The following is a 16,070-nucleotide window of genomic DNA, read 5'->3' on the forward strand; positions in this document are numbered from 1 at the left end:
AAGAGTGCCGGTTCTTTGAGCTCTTGTTTGTGAAATAAAGTAAATTTAGCTACTCTAACAGAAACTTCAAAACTTCCAAGCAATTATACTTAGGGGATTTTACTGGATTCTTGAGGATACTCAAAGATAATATATGTCTGTACTTTTATCATGAAAAATATTCAGATTTTCTCAGAAGCCAAAAAAAACCCAACATATCTCAGTATTTTCAACATTCCATAATGATGATGGCACTAAAATTATTCAATGCTTTAAGAATTTTAAAATATTTAAATGTGAAATTTCCACAGATATCAACAAGATATCTCCATAAACACTTAAAAAAAGACATAGCCTATGAATCCTTGTCTTCTTTGATTATTTCCCAGTTATCTGACTTAGGGGAACTTTAGAAAACTGGGGCGTTAGTCTTGGTAACATGAGTAATGCGACATTAGTAAAAATGTTGCATTAGTATTTCAAAAATATTAATATTTTGAGACTCCTGAGAGATGCATGAATTGGACAAAGATCCAAATTTTTCATGAGATTAAAAGCTTTTTGTAATAACCCACTATAAGTTTGTCCTCTGTTCTTGATATAGTTATTTTATTTTTTTCCCTCTTTCTTTTTTTTTCCCAATGTTTCTTTATTTGAAGTGACCCCAGGGAAATCCAGTTCATAGAACAATGTTAGTGAAGAATTTTGCTTTTGTATTAAATGACCATTCTATGAACAAACACATCCACAAGAGCCAGCCAAATCCCTTGTACTGCTGAATGTGAGTTGGCCTTTCATTGATTCATTGTGAGGGCAGAGCCCTGTAGATTGTAGGCTCCTAAGAAGTGATTACTGAAGCAAATTTGATTACTCAGATAAGAAAAAAGGTGGAATGTATCAGTATTCCTGATAGCACAGTACATTCTCTGCTCCAAAATTCTTAGGTATTAAAAATAAATTTGAAGTTAATAAAAAAAAAAAAGATCTTCTTTCCCCTCCTCAGATAATATTGAAAAGAGAAAACTAGGAGTTAGGAGGCACCTGGGTGGCTCTGTCAGTGCAGCATGCCAGTCTTGATCTCAGGGTCGTGAGTTCAAGCCCCACATTGGGCATGGGGCCTACTTAAAACAAACAAACAAACAGAAAAAACCTAAGAGTTAGGAGCAGTAGTGGCAAAGTGTAGAAGTCCCACCAGACCAGGTCTGAATGTTTTCCACTCCCCTAATTTCTGCTAAGACTTCCAGCTTTAGGTAGACAAATGCACAACATACCCAGATGAAGACCGACCATGTAACGGCCTGAAAAAAGTTTTAGTAAAAGTCTAGTCACATTTGGAAGTCACAATGAAAGCACTTGAAAGCATAAAGTTGAACAAAAATCAAAATGACTTTAGTGAAGCCTGATTTCATTTATTATTTATTTATTTATTTATTTATTTGTTTTTAAATTTATTTTTATTTATTTTTGAGAGAGAGAGACAGAATATGAGAAAGGGAGAGGCAGAAAGAGATGGAGAGACAGAACTGAAGCACGCTCCAGCTCTGAGCTGTCAGCACAGAGCCTGACATGGGGCTTGAACTCACAAACTGTGGAATCATGACCTGAGCAAAAGTCAGACACTTAACCTACTGAGCCACCCAGGCCCTCACAAAGCTTGATTTTAAACCTCTTTCTCTCTTCTGCAGTCTTCCTCTCCTCCTTGGCCTTTTGTTTCAGTAATCCAGTACCACCCTAAAAACACGAAGAAGGAGGCTGATAGCCCTTAACACAGTTCTTGTATTTCCTTATAGAGCCACACCCCCAACCTCTTCCTCTGGGCTTGCAGGTTTTGAAGGTCATAGCCTGCTTCAGCCTCCTTTGCCTGGAAAAACAATAAGGCTATTGTTCCTCTTTTTTTAAATGTTTTAAAGTTTTTTTTTAATGTTTTATTTATTTTTGAATGAGAGATTGAGAGAGAGGCAGAGAGAGAAGGAGACACATAATTTGAAGTAGGAACAGAGCCTGACATGGGGCTTGAACTCATGAACTGTGAGATCTTTACCTGAGCCAAAGTTGGATGCTTAGCGGACTGAGCCACCCAGGCACCTCTAAAGCTATCGATCCTCTTTATCCCAAATTCTGTCTTTGCATTATGTTTTGCCTCCAAAACATGGAGGTCGGTTTTCAACAAGACGGCAAAAGCCTAGACCTGGAAGTACAATGAAGAGCAAAGACATCTGATAAGTCTTCAGGAAAATGAAACAACCTACTTATTTGTTAACAGTCATGGGAAAAACAATTGGCCATTTAAAGACTGAACTGCCCAGGATATTGTCAGTCTCCATAAAAAAAGTCTATACATTTAAGAATTTATATACATATCTCTGTATGTTTTCTATTAATTAAAAATATCTTTGTAACTTGATATTTTTATCACGAATAATGGGGAGGTGAAAGGTGTCACTGCCTTGCTTGTTTCAGGTAACCCATAACCTGCTTTAAAGTGCAAGAACAGGGAAAAGCCGAGAGAACATAACATACCATGAATCTAATCACTTAGGGTATTGAAAGAAGAGTGCACTGATGTGGCTATTATCTTTCTCTTGTACCTTTTTGGTGACTATTGAGCCAGCTATATTCAGTGTCTCCATTTACCAGTCTTCTTTGCAATGGGATCAAGTACATTAAATTATCAGTTCTTTTCTCCTGGTTGATTTAGTAATCTATGCACATTATGGAGGATTTGCACAATGGTTAACACCTGGTCTAACACCTTTCAAAACACATGGAGCTAAACTACATAAAATCTCAAGAAATCCTAAAAGACAGATGTCAATAGCAAGGAGTAATAAAGTACAGATATTTTATGTAAAGAATTTTTAAGTGAGCAGTAAAATAGAAGAAAGAGAATGTATATATGAAATAGACCTAGGGTCTTTGTTAAGTGATGTGAAGCATTTGGGGTGCCCTAAAATCTAAAAATGCAGAGTAATATTATCTTATTTTTAAACCAATTATATCCACCTGATTGCTTCTTCTGAAGTATACTAATAGCACATATTTTCCAGGGGAAATCAGAGAGATAAACTATGCAAGGCAGCACATCATGAATATGTGTTCTGAGACTGAAGAAAATGCATTAATATATAGTCCCAATTGTGATTTCACACAAGACATTGTCCTAAGCATTGGTAATGAGGGACATCATTAAATTTGCCACTTAATGTCATTTAACATATAAGATCAATAAACTATTTATGTATTTCAATAAATAAATAAATAAGTAAATTTGATTAGAAATAATAAATTTGATAGTCGATATCAACTCACAATAATACCTTAAAATGATGTAATGATACAGTTCAGTTAATCTTCGGAAGGGCCATAAGAGCTTACACACAGATGCACACACACAAAATACTTCAAATAAATATAGATCGCATAATCAGAAAAGGCATTATATGATAAGTTTTCAACCTTCCCTAGGGGCAATACTTCCCCCAATTTTTTACAATGTTTTCGATATATTTCTATATAGCCAAACAAATATTTATTTACTATTCTCTCATAAATCAATAATTTTTACCTTACCTACTGGCTTTTAAATGACAAATAGATATTTTAGCTTCTATAAATGATATTGGTTATGGCTCTTCCTCTACTCTCTTGCTTTTTAGAATTTTTCTTCTGTAAACTGTGAGAAATCCAGATACTCCACTTCTCACTCTTCCTTGCTTGTAGGAATGTGTACATGACCTAGTTCCAAGGGACCTGAAAGCTACCTTGGGGACATTCCTCTGAACACTGTTTCTCTCTGAGATAAGGAAGAGAAAGCCATGGGTAAAAAGTCCCTATTCTCTCTGTTATTGATGTGGGAGAATTTGTTGCTGGTTATTGTTATATCCAGGCAACTACCAAGAAGGGACCAAGGGTATCAGAGTGAACTGACCGAGGATTTGTATGTAATTCAGCTGATACACCAACACTGAAACCTCTACTTTCATGTATTTTAATAGCAAAGCCAGATATTCTTTCTTGGGACTGACATGGTTTTTTTAAAACTTTCCTTTCCCTCTCCACTCCCAACATTTTTATAGCACCATTTAAAATTTAACTCCATATTCGGTGCTTTAATTATTAGGACTACATACAGCTGGGTCATGTGACATACCTCCCTTATTGTTTATACATCATTTTGTTTTCCTGTTAATGTTTCACACACTCAACATTTCACTTATCTTTCTGAAAACAGCAACACTTTCTTTAAACTATTATCGTCTGAATTCTTATTTTCTCTGCTTCATTACTTTAGAGACCGTCTCTCAGAGTACTAACTCAAATATCTGATGACCTGTTATTCCTGTGTTTTGCAGGAATAATTTTTTATTACACAATTTATAACTGGAAATTTCAAACATACACAAAAGTAAATGCAAGTACAATATAAGGAATAATATAATAATCACTATGTGTTCATTACTTTCATCAATTTTTCTTCAGATAGCCTCCTATATATATTATATTGTGTTATATTTTTAAAGCAAACCTTAGAAGTTGTAACAAGTTACCCATTGCTAATGTAGATGTTTGATTTTGGCCAACAGTCCAAAATATTATGTCATTATACATCTAAAATACCTAGCCCAAAGTCAAGTGTTCTTCATTGTCCTAAAGATTATCTTAACTTGGTTTGTTTGAATTAGGATGCAAAGTTCACAAATTGCATTTTTTTGCTAACATTTTCAAAGAGGGAGTCATAATTTGGCATATTTTTTTGTTAACTTATTTTCAAAGACAGAGTCATAATTTGGCACTTTTATATCATAAATTTAAAAAAAGGCAATGAGTGAGCCATTTCTATATTGGCAATTTGATGATTATATTTCTTATGAAATTATATAAAATCATGGTTGGATATATTGACAGAGTTTGTTTTCACCCACCCATCAGTGCACACATAAATCTCTTTAGCACCATATCCAAAGAGTGATAATCTAGCCTCTGCTTTAACAATTTCAATGGCAAAAAGTTCACCATATTCAAAAACAGTCAGTCCTACTATTTAATATTTTGAGTCATTAAACTATTTGTTCTAACACTGAAATGAAATTCTTCCATGTGGGATGCATTTTTCCCCTTCAAAGAATTCTATGCCATGTATTGGATATATACTACTGATTTCATTTAAAATATTACATGTACTTTTAAAATGTGATATGTTTCTTTTAGAGAAGTTTTATGTTCATACTACAATTGACTCGAAAGTATACAGTTACCATATACCTTTCTTTTCCTATTCCCTATCTTCACATTCATTAGCTTATTATATATATATAATATATATATATATATATATATATGTATTATGATGAACCAATACTAACATATTATTATTAACGAGAGTCAATAGTTTATATTTGGTTCACTCTTTGTGTTGAGCATTCCATGAGTTCGCACAGATGTATAATGGCATATATACACCACAGTATTATATACAATAGTTTCAATACCTTAAAACTATCTTGTGCTCCATCTGTTTGTTTCTTACTCACACCCATCAAAAGCCTGGCAACAACGAATTCTTTTAATGTCTCCATAGTTTTACCTTTCCTAGAATGTTGTATAGCTAGAACCAAACATCATTGTAGTCTTCTTCTTTTTGATCAACTTATTTTACTAGAAAAATTCATTTAACTTTCACTATGTCCCTTAAATGGCTTAATAGCTCATTTATTTACATTGCTGAATAATAGCCCATTGTCTGGATGTACCTCAATTTATTCCTTTATCCATTGAAGAACATCTTGATTACTTGTAAATTTTGACCGTTATTAATAAAGCCTCTATAAACATTTGTTTGACGGTTTTTGGTGGTCATGATGTTCAACTTGTTTGTGCAAATATCAAGGAGAGCAATTGTTGGATTATACAGTAAGAGCATATTTTTAGCATTTTGAGAAACTGGTAGGTGGTCTTCCAAAGTGGCTATATCATTTTGCATTCCAACCGGTAATGAATGAGTATTCCTTTTTCCCACTTCCTTGTCAGCATTCAATGTTGGAAGTGTTCTGAGGTTTAACCATGCTCTAAATGGGTTGTGATTAACACTCTAATGACATATAATATGCACATCTTCTCTTGTGCTTATTTTTCATCTCCGTCTTCTTTGATGAAGTGTCTGTTCAAACCTTTTCCACATTTTTAATTGGGTTGTTTATATTTGTTGATGTTGAATTTTAAGAGATCTTTCCATATTTTGGCATCTCCAAATCCAAGGTCATCTAGATTTTCTCTTGTTATATTCCAGGAGTTTTACAGTTTTTCATTTTACATTTAAGTTTATGATCTATTTTGAGTTAACTTTTGTGAAAGTTGTAAGGTTTGTGTTCAGATTCATATTTTTTACATGTGTCTGCCCACTTCTTCCTGCACCATTTGTTGAAAAACTATCCTTTCTTTATTAAGTTGCCTTTGCCCTTTCATCAAAGTTTAGATGTTTTTATTGGTCTGGGTCTATGTTTGAGTACTCTATTCTGTTCCAGTGAACTATTTGTCTATTCTTTTGTCAATGTCATACTCTTTGGATTACTATAGCTTTATAATAAGTCCTGAAGTTGTGTATTGTCAGTTATCCAAATTGTTTTTTTTTCCTCAATATTATTATGTTGGGTTTTCTGGGTCTTTGCCTTTTCATTTCATACCCTCTGTCTTCTGTCTCTCTCTCTCTCTCTCTCTCTCTCTCTCTCTCCCCCCCTTTCTCTGTAAATATTTTTATTTCTTTTATAACATCACTTTAATTCTCCTAGTTATCTTATTTATCATCCATGGGATATTATAAATGACTATATGTGTACAAAACTCACAAGTGCAGGTACACCTGTTTTTATTGTGCTTTCCTTTGTTGTGCTTCAAACATATTGTGGTTTTTATAATTTGGAAGTTTGTGGCAATCCTGCATCAGGCAAATCTATCAGCACCATTTGTCCAATGGTATTTGCTCACTTCATGTCTCTGTGTCATATTTTGGTAATTCTTGCAGTATTTCAAACTTTTTCATCATTATTATATTTGTTATGGTGATCTGTGATCAGTGATATTTGATGTTATAACTGCATTTGTTTTGGGGCACCATGAACCATGTTTATTGAGATGTTGAACTTATCAATGAATGTTCTGGCTGCTCTACAAAAGGGCTGTTCCCCCATCTCTCTCCCTCTCCTTAGCCTTCCTGTTTCCTAATACACAACAATATTGAAATTAGGCCAATCACCTTACAATAGCCTCTAAGTGTTCAAGTCAATGAAGAGTCAATGGATGTGGCAAACTTAATTGTTGTCTTATTTTAAGAAATTGCCACAGGGGCGCCTGGGTGGCGCAGTCGGTTAAGCGTCCGACTTCAGCCAGGTCACGATCTCGCGGTCCGGGAGTTCGAGCCCCGCGTCAGGCTCTGGGCTGATGGCTCAGAGCCTGGAGCCTGTTTCCGATTCTGTGTCTCCCTCTCTCTCTGCCCCTCGCCCGTTCATGCTCTGTCTCTCTCTGTCCCAAAAATAAATAAACGTTGAAAAAAAAATTAAAAAAAAAAAAAAAAAAGAAATTGCCACAGCCACCCAAGGCTTCAGCAACCAACATTCTCATCAGTCAGTAACCATCAACATTGAGGCAAGACTCTGCACCAGCAAAAACAGTGACTCCCTGAAAGCTCAGATGATGGTTAGCATTTTTCATAATACAGTATTTTTAAGTTAAGGTATGTACATTTTTAGACATAATTCTGCTGCACACTTAATGGACTACAATTTTTTTTTAATTTAAGTAATTTCTACATCCCAAGTGGGGCTGGAACTCATGACACTGAGATCAAGAGTTGCATGCTCTTCTAACTGAGCGAGCCAGATGCCCAATGTAAACATAACTTGTATATGCAGTGGGAAACAAACAAACAAAAAGACCTCCTTTATTGTGATATCCACTCAATTGTGATGGTCTGGGATTCAACCCACAATATCTCCCCAAGGTATGCCTGTATAGTGCGGTCAGTGTAGAATAAGGAAGATTCATTACATTATGCTTTCTATATATTAATTAGTAGAGTGAAAGATGCATTTATTTTTGTATTTTTTGTAAAATCCCTTACACGACTGACTTGTGAACTTATCTAGTACACACATTTTTTTCTCATAGAGGTCAGTGATAGTCGTTAAGTAGATATTAGAATTTAGTTACTGTAAGCTCTTCACAATAAAATTTTCAGGATTCCATCTTCAATATTCATCTCAAAGCATATCATCTTATTAATGGTAAAACAACAACAAAAAACAGTCTTTATGAAGTTGAAATAGGTTTCAACCAGCTGAAGACCACAACCAAGTCCAAAGTACTCTTTCCCAATTAGCATAAATGCAAGGATAGCAGGACTCCATGAAAGAAAGGAAGGAAGGAAAAAAGGAAGGGAAAGAGGAAGAGAAGGAGAGAGGGAAAAAGGAGGGAAGAAGGGAGGGGGGAAGAAAAGAGAAGGAAAGAAAAGAGAAGAGAAGAGAGGAGAAGAGGAGAGAAGAGAACAAGAGAAGAGAAGGGAAAAAAAGGAAAAAGAAAAAAAGAAATAGAAAAAGAAAAAAGAGAAGAAAAGACGATAATGTTGGATGGTGATGGATATATTAATTAGCCTGCTTGTAGTGAAATTTTCACAATGTATATATATAAAAAAAGAGCACCATGCCCCTATACCTATTTTAGTAAATGGTAATTTAAGTGGATCCACAGACCTATTTCCCCTTAATCGCATTCCTCCCATTCATTTGTTTTTTCAAAGGCTAAGAGAAGATGGAGACTGCCACTTAGATGATTGAGGGAATAGAGTATGAGTATTAACTCAATGATAATGCAATTGTTGCTTTATCATTATTACAGCCCAAAAGACAGTATCTGCTTTGCAAAATTAATAGATCATGCAACCAATATTATCTAAAAAATCCACTTAATTCTGCACTAAATAAAAGTAAATAATAAGCAAGAATATTGAATGTTACTCTTCTTTGAGGAGGTAGTATTTGTCACCATGATAGTTGTGATTTTCTGTGACCTTAGCTTTTTGTTCATGCATTTTTTTGTTGCCTATATTGCTTGTACCATAAGTTATTTTCATACATGTCTTTCCTTTTCACTAGACATTTAGTTCCTCTAGGATGCAAATATATTACCACCTAGTACATAAGAGGTCACAAGTACATATTTATCTGTTTTCAGAGAATGAATAAATGCGTGTACTAAAAGAGACATCCCCAGTTCTACACATTAACATTATAATTTTTATTCCAGTTGTGTTCATTATATGCATCATTGTGGCCAACTTTTTGACTATATAAGTCTGATTATATTGTGGACAAATACTTTCTGTGTCATAATTTCACATACTTGAACCTTCAAGGGAAGAATTAATTGCATAAATTCAATACCATTATGTTATAGACAACTGAAGTTCAATGTTGTATTTCTGGAGGAGACTACTGAGAAAAGGTATATAAACTCATATATGCTTTTGAAATCATTTAATCACATGAGAAGTAATTCATTATGGGAATTTTGCAAAATTAACAACTGGTGAATGATAAGGATAGGAGTAGGCACATATGTGGCAAATATTTGCTATGACCTATGATTTTGATTTTCTTAATATAAGCTTTATATAACAAAGTAAGCTCAATGTATATTTTTATATCTTATTGAAATTTTCATTTGTCTTTTTCATGTAAGGTGCAAAACAGTCTCTGTGATTTCTGTGCATGGCTATATTTTCCAAGGTTTTGTACTTTTCTGTGACAAGCTCTCAATAGTAAAAGTGTTTACTGTAAAACTGCCAGCACCTTAAAAAAATAAAAAATAAAACTAAGATGGAGAAGCCATTCTTATGATTTGGAAGTAGAGACAGAAATGAATTGACACCGAATAGTTCATATGCTGTAACATTAAGGGAGACTGGGACTTGAATCTAAGCAGACAAATATAGTGCATATCACTGCTCTTGGAAACAGAGAAACAGAATATTATCTACATCTACTGCTTGCCATAGGCCACCACATTTCTCTTGTTTTTTTCAATAGTATCTTAATCTAATGAGAAAAGCACAAAGAGGTAAGTGATAATGGCAAGCTAAAGCACTTGGCAACATCTAAACAACATATTATAGGCTGTACATGCATTAGCCATCAAAAGGATGAAAGGAGAACATACAGGAAAAAAATATCCCAATTTCAATAACTGTCTATACAATATCACATACAAATATTTTGCAAAAAGCAAATAGATCCATGCTGCTTTAGGGGAAACTGTTTTTAGGAACCAAATCTCTCTTTTGTCTTTACATTACCTTCAGAATCTTAATACTACAATTTTAAGTGGAGTTTAGCACACCAGAATCTTCTGAGTAGTCCTCATTCTATTTTCTTTTCCTCTCCTGATACATCAAAATTTACCATTAAAGTGTAGATGAAATGTATTTAAAAATCTTCAACATGTATGACTTAATGCAAGTACTATTACAAGTAGGTTTTCTACATAAATAATAACTTCATATACATTATAGTTTATAAATAAATTTATCTGGCCATTGCACTTCTCCACCCAGACTAAGGGGGAACTTGGATATGATTTTATTATTTATAACATCTGATACAAATTTGGGAAAGTGTGATACAATAAAGAAATCTTGTAGTATAAAAAGGACAGGCACTGAATATGTTTCTCAACAAGTGTTTTCAGTTATTACTCTTCCCAATATCAATAGTTTAGAATCTGAACATTTCTCAAAGTAGACTGCAGAGTTATATATACTTTCTATTTTTTCCTAATTTTATTCATCTCCAAACTTCAAAATTTCATATATACACACATACATATATGCATATGTAGTCTATTATATATAATTTAGCAATACTGTAATTCAATTTGAAATAAGAAGAGGCTAATATGTATAAAAATGAATAGAATCATTGGTAGATATGCCTACAGATACTCACTTAACCAAAATATTTTCGGTAGCTATTCCAAGTAAGTGATTACATTGTACAACATGCATGTAAAATTAAATGTGATACAAAATATAAGGAATTAACTATAATATTAGATACATGTTTGTTTCATGTTATATTCTAAATTTGCTAATATTTACTATATTACAGTAGTAATAGTACATTTATATCACTGAGGCTATTATGCTTTAAGTATTTCCATTAATAAACAACACTTCGAAATCAGAGTTATGTGAGTAATTTATGCCTATAAATGCCAGATAAATAGTAGTAAATAATAAGGATATCATAATCAACAGTCTTCTCTGGCACTGAGCAATGAAAATAATATGAATATATTTCAAACGTTAAAGTTTAATTTTATTGCATTCAACTTTCCAGTTTATAAGATTTTAACATTGAAAATATGCCAAGTTTATCTTTTATACTTTATGTTAGAGAGTACCCAAATTTAATACATGATATTACTAAAGCATTCACCAATATTATCTTGAGCAAGGGGAAAATATCAGATGACTAAAGATTTAATGTAAGTTTGATTGATTAGTTTTTGTTAATTCATTTCTAATAGACAAATCCAAATAAATGATACCAAGATTCTTAAGTCTGTTAATTGGCTATGCTAACAGAAAGTGGTATCTGGCTTAAGAACTCATAGGAGTAATATTTGGAAGATTTTATTTTACTTCACTTTTTTTTTTAATGTTCACTTATTTATTTTGAGAGAGGGAAAGAGAGAGAACAGGGGAAGGGCAGGGCAAAAGGGAGAGAGAGAATCCCAAGCAAGATCCATGCTGTCAGTACAGAGTCCAATGCAGGGCTTGATCTCACGAATCATGAGATCATGATCTGAGCAGAAATCAAGAGTCAGTTGCTTAACTGACTGAGCCACCCAGGCAGGCACCCCTCACTTCATTTTGTTTTTCTACATAAAATTGATCTATGTTGATATTATAGTTGGCATTTCTATACAATCAAGGATAATTCATGTTTGCAGTGTGTCATAGAATATATTGTAAACCTCACTTAACAAAGAAAAAACCCATTAGATAAATGACAAATGGCTTTGTTCTTGTATTGGGACTTGCTTCATCATTTATCTTCTCTTTGCCTGTAACTTCTGCTTCTCTCTTTAGAGACATGTTAAGTTTTTATCTTAATGTATGAAAATGACTGTCTTTCCATGAACCACTCCTCTTTTGTCTCTGCCTCCTCTCTAAGGACACCATGTCTCTCTCCTGCTATGAATAGTCAAGTTCTTATAAGACTAATCTATATCTTAATGTCATATACAGATAGTAGGAGAGTAAATTTAGATGTAATAATTTTGGTAACCTGATTGACCTCATCTATCAAAGCTGAACATATATGTATCCATTGACCTAGTAATTTTACTCATTTGTGTATAATTTATGCTCATTGTCTTTTTAAATATTTTTTTCCTACTTTGGATTTCAAACTAATTTTTGAAAGGGACTTTGTATTCCTAGGATTTTATCACAATAAACACATTAATAACAGCACATTCACTGACACACAAGAAAATTGTGTCTTCTTTGGGCAAGTTTCACATTAGCTGGTCACTGTTGTAATCACTATTCCTATACAAAATTGCAATGTATACAGCCTCCCTTTCTCCACAGCCTAAACTTGACTCATTTGATTCTACCCTCAAATCCATAATTGGTCTGTAATTGTCCCAGGCCAATCAGAAGCATTCTATTATCTCTACTGCAAGGTAATGATTTCGGATGAAGTAAGTTTGTTAAATAAGAATAAAGTTCTAGATCTTCTATAAATAGTTATGAAAAAATCAACCCTCTTTCCTTTACACGTTGTGGTATAATAATGAGTATAGGCCATGGGTAGCAATTTCACAAACTTGAGGGAAATCTACCTAAGAAATGAAGAGGCCAAAAGAGCAAGAGGTAGCTAAAAGGCTCCATATAAATAAAATGAGAATCTTGATTCAACCTAACTTAAAACTCACACTTCTCTAAGACTTTCAGCCAATCAGCTATGATAGTGTCTTATTTGGATGTATTGGTTCAGTTCTGTGCTTGTGAGTTAGAATGGCTACACCAATGACCACCCAAAGACTTTTACTTTTTGTTTGGGGAAGATCTCTTCTTATTCTGTATGGTAAATATTTGAGCCCAGGATTATTGCATAAATTTCGCTAACATAGTGGATAAAAGAAAAGTGAAAAATGAGGAGCCGTGAGAACCACAGAGAAAGAGCCCTAAGATCTAATTAAACTTAACTAAAGTCTAGGCAATCTATTTGCTTTTTATTTACTTAACCTAATAAATTCTCTTTGTATATGTAGTCAGTTTGGGATGTTTTAAACAGTCTTCACAGTCTGTGAGGATTGATTCATGTTATAGCACATGTCATATATTTTGTAACATGTAAAAAAATCTATTCTCCAAGCAACTCCATTGCTGTTACAATTCCCATTTTTTATGTAAGAAAACTCAGTCTTTGAGTAGCTATATGAATTTCCCCAAAGTCAAAAAATTAATAATTAATAGATATTGGATACAGAATTTGAACCAAAACTTTCTCATTTTGATCTTACATAAGTCCAATCTTTTATAAAAGGGGCAATGTTATTAAACACACACACACACAAATCTGCATCATCCTTATTGTGTCACTGAAGTGGTTTCTACATTTTTGGTCTCTATAATTTCCTTCACTTATTAATTTACCTATTTCTTGGCCAATTTTAAGCAGCATTATTACTTCATAAAATGATTTAATATCAGATCTCTTCATTTTTGCAATATATGTATATATTTATATTGCAATTTGTGTATATATATATATATAAATTTGTCCAGCTATATAAAATTTTCCATTCAAAAATACACCTAGTTGAAATTTTAACTAAAATGCCATCAATTTTATTTATTTATTTATTTATTTATTTATTTATTTTCAACTTTATAATAAATTTGATAATGATTTTTTTTCTTTTTTAAATTAACTTTTAGTTATCTAACATAGAGTACAATATTAGTTTCAGTGGTAGATCTCAGTGAGACATCACGTACATTCAACACCCAATGCTCATCACAAATGCCCTCATTCGTACCCATCACCCATCTAGCCCATCTCCCACCCACCTCCCTCTGTCAGCCCATAGTTTGTTGTCCATCATTAAGAGTCTCTTGTGGTTTGCTTCCCCCTCTTTACTTTTCCCCCTTCCCATATGTTCATCTGTTTCATTTCTTAAATTCTTAAATTCCACGTATGAATGAAATAATATGGTGTTTGTCTATCTCTGACTTATTTTGTTAGCATAATACATTCTAGCTCCATATATATCATTGTAAATGGTAATATTTCATTCTTTTGATGGGTGAGTAATATCTATATATCTATATCTATATCTGTATCTATATATCTATATCTCTCTACATCTATATCTCTATTCATCAGTTAGTGGGCATTTGTTCTTTCTCCAAGTTTGGCCATTTTTGATAATACTGCTATAAACATATAAAGAATGGATGCTAGACAAATGGATGTTCACTGCTTTAATCTTCATGTTTCTCATATCTTTCAAGTATTTCCTAATAAATTTTAAAATGATACTATACTGAGTAATTCATGTAACAGACTATATATACATCCTAAATATATATTTAATTATTTCCTTCAAATAATTTGTTAAAAATAGAATTACTAGAGGGGCACCTGGGTGGCTCAGTTGGTTAAGCATCCGGCTCTTGGATTCAGCTCAGGTGATGATCTCACAGATCATGAGTTCAAGCCCCATATCAGGTTCTTTGCTGACAGTACAGAACTTCCTTGGGATTCTCTCTCCCTCTCTCTCTGTCCCTCCCTGGCTGTCTCTCTTTCTCTCTCAAAATAAATTGATTAATTAAAACTTTTTTCTAAAAAAATAGAATTGCTAGGTAGAAATGAGAAAATATATTTAAACTTTTTGTTAAAGATTGTTATATTGCCTTCCAGAAGCCTGAAACAATTTATATTCTGACTAGAAGTATACAAGCGCTTGTTTCACCTCACCATTACCAAAAATACCATTATAGGGGCGCCTGAGTGGCTCAGTCAGTTGGGCGTCCGACTTTGGCTCAGGTCATGATCTCATGGTCCCTGAGATCGAGCCCCGCGTGGCGCTCTGTGCTGACAGCTCAGAGCCTGAAGCCTGCTTCGGGTTCTGTGTCTCCCTCTCTCTCTGACCCTCCCCCGTTCATGCTCTGTCTCACTCTGTCTCAAAAATAAATAAACATTAAAAAAATTTTTTTAAATACCATTATCATTTTTTAAATCTTTGCAAAATTAGATAAAAAATGTTATCTCCCTATGTATTAATTTGAATTCTTTTGATTAGTAGTGAGGAAAACATTTTTGTCTTTATTTGTCACTTATCTTTCTTTTTCTTACATGGCTTTGAAACATTTTCTTAAAGGTTTATTTTTAGAGAGACAGTGAGGGCAAGAGTGGTGGCAGGGCAGAGAGGAGGAGAATCTTAAGCAGGCTCCAAGTTGTCAATGCAGAGTCTGACATGGGGCTCAAACTCATGAACTGTGAGATTAAGACCTGAGCTGAGCCGAGTCAGGTACCTAACCGAGCCTGATGTGCCACATTTTTGTCCATTTTTCTATTATTTACATGTCCATTTATTATTACTTTTTATATATTGAGAATATTTTTAACAGCTGATGATCTACCTTGTACTTATGTTTACGGTGTTTTGATACTGGAAAGTTTTGCTTTATACGTAATTCAGCATATGAAAATTTTCTTTTGTGATTTTTTTTTCTTTCTTTACTTCAGTTTTTTAAAAGCCTGTGTCTTATGCAAAGCAAAATATACACTGTTTTATAAGTTAGTTTTCTAGTTTATTGCTGTTTTGCATTTTACATTTAACTCTCTAAGCTGTCTGTCATTATGGTATAAGGATCTAATTATATTTTGAGCAAAATAAGCGGATCATAAGATTCCAGTCCCCCACATTCTTTGGTTTATTTTAAGCTTTATTTTATTTTATTTTTTTTTCATCATAAGTACACTCCTTAATCCCCATCACCTATTTCAGCCATAATCCTACCC

Source organism: Lynx canadensis, chromosome C2 (assembly GCF_007474595.2).
Source record: "Lynx canadensis isolate LIC74 chromosome C2, mLynCan4.pri.v2, whole genome shotgun sequence".
NCBI classification, from domain to species: domain Eukaryota; kingdom Metazoa; phylum Chordata; class Mammalia; order Carnivora; family Felidae; genus Lynx; species Lynx canadensis.